Source organism: Papaver somniferum, chromosome 5, assembly GCF_003573695.1.
Source record: "Papaver somniferum cultivar HN1 chromosome 5, ASM357369v1, whole genome shotgun sequence".
Classification (NCBI taxonomy): domain Eukaryota; kingdom Viridiplantae; phylum Streptophyta; class Magnoliopsida; order Ranunculales; family Papaveraceae; genus Papaver; species Papaver somniferum.
Window position 1 is genome coordinate 142,624,274 of NC_039362.1, and position 8,187 is coordinate 142,632,460.

General features: G+C 38.1%; 1 long non-coding RNA gene across 1 annotated transcript; it reads right to left on the reverse strand.

Annotated features, from left to right (window-relative positions):
- Positions 1-1,781: 1,781 nt before the first annotated feature.
- LOC113283004 lies at positions 1,782-4,585 on the reverse strand. Its single transcript, XR_003327288.1, has 3 exons — positions 3,142-4,585; positions 2,457-2,541; positions 1,782-1,933 (listed from the first exon to the last, which is right to left on the reverse strand). It is a non-coding gene; the product is annotated as an uncharacterized LOC113283004 (long non-coding RNA).
- Positions 4,586-8,187: the final 3,602 nt, after the last annotated feature.

The following is an 8,187-nucleotide window of genomic DNA, read 5'->3' on the forward strand; positions in this document are numbered from 1 at the left end:
AATCTCTGAGATTATTTTGTAACTAGTGTTGCATAAAAACATTGGCCTAAAGTCAGCTGGTGTAACCGGATTGTTTACTTTAGGTATGAGAGATAGAAATGTATGATTCATTTCGTTCAGCAAATGTTTAGAGTGGAAAAAACTTCGGACTATTTTGAAAACATCATTTTCTACCAGTTCCATGTTATGCTTATAGAAACCTGGTGTAAATCCATCAGGTCCTAGGGCAGGCCATGAAGCCATTTGCTTAATTGTACCTCACACCTCTTGTAACGTGATGGGACTCAATAGTTTGTCATTGTCCTCATTAGTTATACAAGAATTTATGCAATTCAGAAAATTCCTATTTCGAAAAGGATTAAACGTGATACCAATTGAACTAAAATGATTAACCAAAAGGTCTTCAAGTTGATTCCTATCCTTAAACCATTGGTCGTTGTTCAATTTTAGGGAGCTGTTATGATTATGGTAGAAGTTGGTGTTTCTATCCTGGCCCTTTATGTACTCGATTCTAGACTTTTGTACATACAAGTCCTCTTGGCCGTTGTACTCAATTGTTTACATCTAGAAGTCATTTTCAAATATGTTTTGAGAAAATTCATAAAGTGACCAGCTTCAAACCATATAATTAATAAACCAGCCAGTTTTTTCGCACCTTATATAAAGTGTCCTTTCCGTTTATTTTCACAGCCGGGCCCACTAGATTGGTCAATCATGTTGATTAAGTCAAATATTCATATTAAAATTACTATCGTATCCTTACAAGTATATACATTTTTCTCCTTCTTCGTTTATATTTCCTGTTCTTGCCATTAAAACAAAAAACCAAAGAAGAAAAAACGGCGACATAAATCTTTGAGGACAAGAATACCGTTAGAAAGTAAAGTTGTTGTTTGATCGTTTAGAAGTTTTAATGGTATACCATGAATTATTACTAGAGTTTATTATTCGACTACAGTACATAAAAATTGAGATTAAATGGAGACGAAGAAGGAGAACTTTTAAATCGAATCAATACAGGTCTCCAAACAGGGTAAGTTCATCAAACCTAATATTTATTTATCTTTGGTTTGCCATATTAGATGGACAATTGTTTTAATTTGTTACATGCAGTAGAAATTGAGTTTAGGGTTCTTCAAGTTTGGGGTTTTACTGATTTATCTTTTTTTTGATGTTTTTGTCCAATCTTGGTTTTGTGGTGATGGGGATTCCGTTAACTAGGATTTTTATTTTAACAATTAGTACTGTTGCTATCATGATTAACAGTGGTTGATAAGCAAATCATCTGGGTTTCAATCAGTGACTATTTGGTTGGATTTTGGATGAGTTTTGTTGCCGGCATGGTAAGCTTTTAACTGGGTATTTGATTTCAATTATTGTTGCAGAGATTTGATTTTGATGGCCATTCTATCATTCCATTGAAATAAGAATTGATTAAAGTTAAGTTATATTGATTTCAATAAGATTTGATTTCAAGTGTTAACTTGTAACAGGGAAGAGATGGGGGTCTGTTAAATTAAACAGGGAAGAGATGAAGAGGCTCAATTATGTATGGGCATGTGTTCAAGGTATTGATTTTACAGAGAAGTTGTCTTGTTGTTCTGGTAGAGTTGTAGCTGGAGTTGTAGGTGGTTTATGAACTGGAAGTGTAGCGCCCCCTAAGCTAACAACTGACTAATCTAAGATATTAACTAAATAAGAGGCCATAAGAATCTAAATCAATTACTTAAACATTCAATTAAGAAATATGTTACAAAACTTAACCCAAAACTAGCCCCGCTCAGAAATATATATATATACAAGAACTCCTCTCAAATGATACATATACAATAGTCATTTGGTTTGCAAACATAATAAATATAGCATAAGTTAACTAATTAACGAAGTCAACTGCTCAAGGCTTTCGATGCGCAACTCTGATCTGTCTCTGAAACTGAAAGTGGGAATGAGTGAGCACATCATCCCTAAAAGGGGTGCCCCGTAGGAATAACGTTTAACTTTCATGCAATCATTGGAAATGATTTGAAAACGATTCTTGTTTTCCCTAAACACTAAGCACAACCAATTTCACATAAGTAAACAATCATGTATATGGAACTAACTCCCTCCAAACAATATATAATATGGTGCCTCGTCCCGCACCTAGATAGCTATATGGTGACTCGTCCCGCACCTAGTGATTGCATAAAAGCTCGAATTCATGTAGATATAAATGAAGGAGCAGTATCTATACACCACAGATGGAAATTCTCATTTCCCAAACAATTCATAAAGACAAACAACGCATTAAAATTCCTTTCCAAGCAATGGAAAGATTAAAAGAAATAGCATAACTTTCGTAAATCAAAGTTAAACAATGCAGGGAAATCACAACCATACAATGCATGAATTTGTTAAACATAAACTTTGGTAAAAGAAAACAACAATAATCACAAAAGAGTTAAAAGTATTCCCACCTCTTTTGATGACAAGCCACGCCTACCTCGAGATCCACGATCCACTAGTTCATCCTTTGAATCGATCGTTGTTAATATAGACTAACTGTTAATCACACAAGAAGTCTAAGAATCTAGCCATCATGGATCACACAAGAATCATATAGTTCTATCTAATGGTTCTAAGCCCATATATGACTTTACACCCTATTATTCTTTATCTTTAGCATAGCTAAGGTTTTCTAATTCAATTAGGATGGTTTTATAGTCCATTAGTTAAGTCTTATGACTATCTACAACCTTGTAGAAGGAACCAAAGATTAAATCAGACCATAAGAGTCAAAATTAACTATAAGCCCAAGTCCAACATATCTTCTCCTTAAACTAAGGCCTAGTCCTTCTGATCAGACTGACGGTCAAAGGTCAACTAACAGTCAACAGGTAAAGGTCAAGTCCAGTCTAACCAATCAAAGGTCAAGTCAACGGTCCAAAGTTAAAAGTCTAACTCGGTCAAGTCTGGTCCTGTTCTACTGAGTTAACTCAGTTAAATACAGTGAATCAGTTAAGCTAATTGGGCTGACTAAACAACCTAATTCTACTGCAGTTACAAGAACCCAACTAGCATGATTCTATAAAATGAAACAGTATATAGATTATTCACTTAAACATAACTATATAGTTCAGTACAAATGTACTCTAACATTACCTTGATCTGCAGTTGCAGGCTTCCATTAAGGCCTCTGCTAAACAACATTACAACTACCCTCTTTCTCCAAATTCACTTTACACATATCAGTTCATAAATCATGTAACTTTTACATTTAAGCTTCAGCTCAGACCACACTGTCCGTCTGCATTTACAAACACTCCTCCATTCTAAATTTGCTCAACTAGCAAATACATAATCCAAATTTCATAACCTGCAACTCTATTCACAACATCACCAAAACAGACAACTCTGTAAACACATCATGAATCTCAACATCGAGACCAATATCAACTCTGGCAGTACACAAACTCCTCAATCACAATTTTAATCTTTCCACCAGTTGAATCCACAACACCTACCAAAACATATACAAAATACACCACCATTTTAGACCACCAACTTAAATTAACTCAACTTGTTTTTCATATCAACAACCACTCGGCTTGATCATTTCAGCACCACCATATCCATTCTCTGAACTTAGCCAAAAAAACATACCTACAACATCATCTCATACCACCACAAGAATTCAACCACACCCTGCAGCTATGGTTCACAATCCATCATCATCTTCACATCAACAATCACAGTTCCATTCTATACTCATCTCAAACATTATACCAAACATCAAATACCTAAACTAAATCAAGAAGATTAAACAACTTTATCTCAATTAACATCAACACCAACAGTTCATAACACCTAAGTCACAACAAAGCACTTCTTTAATTTCTTAATTTCGTTATCAATCCTAAGTGATCAATCAACAAATTGAACATCTTTGTTAACGAATTCATAAAAGTAATTAACTCAGATTAGATTTGTTCACCCAATTGAAATCCCATTTTCCTTTACACCGAGTCAGTTCTGCTCTCAATTTCATCTTCTTAATCCTTCCATCTTCAACTCAAACCCAAAACCAGGAACCTTAATTTCTTCACATGATCAATAACATCTCAATTCTACTTCACAACAATTTTACAACGTCAATCAAAAACACGAACCCTGAATCCTCAATTCATCACTGGGATTTGAGAATTAACTATCAATTCTTTTTCCTTGTTCTCAATGATCAAAACCCATCTTACAATTATATTTAAATCTTCTCCATTTTTTTCCCAATTCGAACTCCAGTACAACATGCAGAAACCCTAATTATCTTCTCCGAAACATAATCTTCAAATCTTCTTCTTCTACTCAATCTCTCGAAACCCGTCTTCAATTGTTAACTCATATCAAACCTAAACCAATCAACATAAACTCTAACTCAATTTCTAACAATAACTCTATCATCTTCTTCTGAAGCTCCAATAATCTAAGCACATCTCATACTCACTCAATTCATCATGTTACTAAGCTTATTACAGAACCACATACAAAATCAAATTCAATTCTGTTTGAATCGAGATCGCCATATGAGAAGAAGAAACAACATAAGAGGAAAGAGAGAAAGAAATAGAGATAAGAAGAAAAGAGAAACGACCTTCTCTTCGACACGTGTTGATGATAAGCCAACTGAGTTTACTACAGCGCCCAACGTTTGGATAAGGGAAGACCAGGTCGGTCCAAGGCAATAAGATTAATTTGCCATTCAAACTAATCTGATGATTTCTTCTTCGTGCAGTATCCGAATGACACGTTCGAGTAGTCTACTCCACATAACTTTCCGAGATATATCCAGTGATACTATTTTCGTATCTAGATCATTGTTAAATTAATTTCTATTAATTATCGTTCGTGCTAAACTAATCGAATCATTAACGGCTAAGATGTCTCTTGACTGGTCTAATAGCGTTGACGACCTTGGAGGTCTTTACAGGTGTTTGAGGGTGAAAACGGTTTCTGCCGATTTCAGTAATTTCGGATGTGTGGGTGAGAAACGAGTCTAAATCCTAAACAATATACTGCAAGGGAGTACTTTAGATTCAAGAGATCAATCTGTACAAATCCGGCCTAAACCAAGAAATGGCCGTTCCAGACTTGCTTTGGTTACAAAGAGGAGGAGAAGGGTTGGTTTTGGGGAGGTAAGCAAAGAGAGTGTTGAGACCAGAATAGTTGATCCTGGAAGAGTAGTTATTTTGTGACTTGCATCAAAAAGTGGGAAGCTAACAGATGGGAAAGCTAGCAAACGTTTTTTGAGTGTTGTATGCTCCTGACAAGAACTTGTTGTTCGGTGGAAATAGGTAAGACCTATTTATACAAGTTGAAGTGAAACGTACTCTGGTCTCGTAAGAAATGGAAAATGGATGAGTAAATGGGAGGAGGAGGTGGTAACCGATAACGTATGGAATTGATATTCCATAAAAGAAAGCGTTTTACCATTACTCCCTGTATTTACTAACCGCCTCATCCTTATGACACTGTCTTGTAACGGGCGTAGTGTACGCCGCACGCTGTAAACCGCCAAACCAATACCAATGAGCATCCCCCAGTTTGTGACGTGATGTCTCGAGTGTTTTCGTGGAAAACATGTAGAATGTTGCTGTTGTTTGGAAAGTTGAGCTTGGGAGACTTGCCGACTCGGTGGTGACCTTCGACGGTCGAGATTTTGCATCTTGAGAGGAAGAGTAGCCATTGATTATTGCAACCCTTCGTTTGGTAGCCAGTGGCATGAAAGCATGGCCGACATGACTTTAATATGGCCTAGTTTAGGCGTGGCCAAAAGCTAGAGTTTTGGTATTGTTTGTGCGCGACGAAAACTAGGGATTGGCGTCGAGCCAAAAGGTTGCCCTGCGTTAGCTGGTAACCTTGGACAGATAAGATCTGCGTCTTAGATGAAAATGTGGCCTTCGATTGTTTCAAGCCTTCGTTTTGGAAGCCGTGAAGGGAAGGCCGGCATGGTATGGTTTAGGCGCAGCAAGGTGGCTGGCACGGCATGCCATTAACACATGTGGCATGGTCGGCATGCTTTGGCGCGGCTTAAGCGTGGCCAAAACTAGGGTTTTTGCGTTGGGCCAAAGGTTACCATGCGTTGGTTGGTGACCTTGGACGGCTAAGATTCGCATCTAAGATAGAAGGGTGGCTGTTGATTGTCGCACGCCTTCGTTTTGACAGTCGTGAGGGGAAGGCCGGCATGGTATGGTTTAGGCGGGGCAAGGTGGCTGGCACGACATGCCATTGGCACATGTGGCATTGTCGGCATGCCTTGGTGCGGTTTAGGCGTGGCAAAAACTAGGGTTTTAGCGTTGGGCCAAAGGTTACCATGCGTTGGCTGGCGACCTTGGACGGCTAAGATCTGCATCTCAGATGGAAGGGTGGCCGTTGATTGTTGCAACCCTTCGTTTTGGCAGCCAACGACATGTAGCGGGGCCGGCATGGCTTTGGCATGGAGTCATGGCTGGCATGGTTTGCCATTGGCACGGTGGAGCGGCTGGCATGGTTGGCATGCCTTGGCGCAGAGGTTTAAGAATTTAGGGTTTGGTGTACGAAGGTGATGTCGGTCAATACTAAGGGTTCTACCGTGGAACATGACACATATATATGTAAAAAAAAGGTACCATGGTAATTCTTACGTAGGCGTGTTGAATGATTCAATAAATGCGCTAGTGGTCCTAGTGACGTCATGTCAGATGTAAGGTTTTACGATTTTAACCCTAAACTAAAAACCACCATCAACAACAGGCAGGATTTATAGAAATGAAGATGGTGGTTAAGTTACATATGCAGTTGTGTGGGTTCAGCTACATATGAGCATTTGAAGTCAACATGGGGTTTGGTAGATATGGTTTATGAAGATATTGGAGGTGAGGATTTGTTGCAACCGTTGTTCAAAAGGTGATGTTGCAGGTATTCTGGTGTTGCTGAGTACGGAGAAGGTTGAATGCTGAATGACCTATGAGTTTGTGTTGGTTTCTTTGGATGCAGAGGAAGGAATTGAGCTGAAATGTCGTGAGAATGAGAAGAGGTAACAAGCTGAGATGATATTGCATCTGAAATGTGCAGGTAAGGGTGTAATTGCTGCAGTGAATAGGCTGAATGGGTTGCAGAGCTGAGTACATTACGTCAATCAACAAGGATTGTTTCAGTTGCTCAATGTGGTGGTTTCAGTATTTGTGTATCATTAGAATTGTGGGTTGTCGACAAAATATGAAATTACAGCAGTGAAGGAGATATCACGGAGCTTAACAAAACACAATAAACTAATTTTTAGTTCAGAAACTCGGTATGATTCTGTACAACTCAGTATCTTAGAATTGTTTAGCTAGGTCAGACCTAGTCACTCAATGAAGGACTTTAATGTATTTTACTAACCAGGTTAACTGACACATGTACACTTAACTGCTGTTGCCCGTTTTTTTTTAAAACGGGATGAAAATTATCAATGTCGGCCACTTTATATAAACATCTATATCATAAAGGACGACAATAGTGTTTTTCCATATGGACGGTCATCTATAGTTCGGACACATAAAAGATGGTCATGATTCATCCTAATTCCTAAGTTTGAGATTTTGGGAAAATATACATTTAGAGCATATAAAGAACGACCACGATTAAGCCACCAAATAACATACCTCTTTTTCTAATATAGAGCATCCTATATTATAAAACGTAACGCATGTCTGAAACCATTCCTCCCATTTTCTCTCGCCATTACTACGAATGTTTCGGTTTTCGGTAACTAACACGGTGTTAGTCCTTAAGGGAGTTGGGGGAGTTGGGTGTAGTTGTGTTTTTTCCCGTTAGTTGTGAGGGAGTTCGAGGGAGTCTCTTAAAATCCCCGTTAGTCGTGGGAGAGTTTAGAAGAGTCTCCCCAACTTCCTAGAAAACCCCCTTAGTCGTGGGGGAGTTTGAAAGAAACTCTTAAACTCCATGTTAGTGGTAAAAATTAGAATGATAGGGAGTTTGTTTTTTTGGGGAGTTCTGGGAAGTTCTAGGGAGTTTATAGTGTATTTTTGACTCACTCCAAATCTCTCAAAAAAATAGAGATTTTGGGAAAGTCTCTCAAACTCCCTACACTTAACACACCAAACTCTCTCAAATTCCCAATAATCTCTTACACTCCCTCAAAATCCCCAAAATTCAAAATACATTAAACTCCCT